Genomic DNA, 221 nt, shown 5'->3' with positions numbered 1-221 from the left:
GCTGACCTTTCCATCTGCTCCGCTCGCAAAATTCGCTTCCGATATTTGTCCTAAGGACGTTCACAAACAAACACACGCCGGAACGCGGTATTCGAGAATATTCGCGAAAACCGTTAGCGACGCGATACGCGAGAACTCTCACACAAATCCGGTACGGTTTTCTTGAGACGGGCGCCTCCACGGCTGCCACGTCACAACATTTATATATATATATATATATA

The sequence above is a fragment of the Odontomachus brunneus genome, unplaced genomic scaffold, assembly GCF_010583005.1.
Source record: "Odontomachus brunneus isolate Ranch 3 - 2012 unplaced genomic scaffold, Obru_v1 Obru_scaffold_111, whole genome shotgun sequence".
In the NCBI taxonomy this organism is placed as follows: Eukaryota; Metazoa; Arthropoda; class Insecta; order Hymenoptera; family Formicidae; genus Odontomachus; species Odontomachus brunneus.
Note: the sequence above shows the minus strand (reverse complement) of the source record.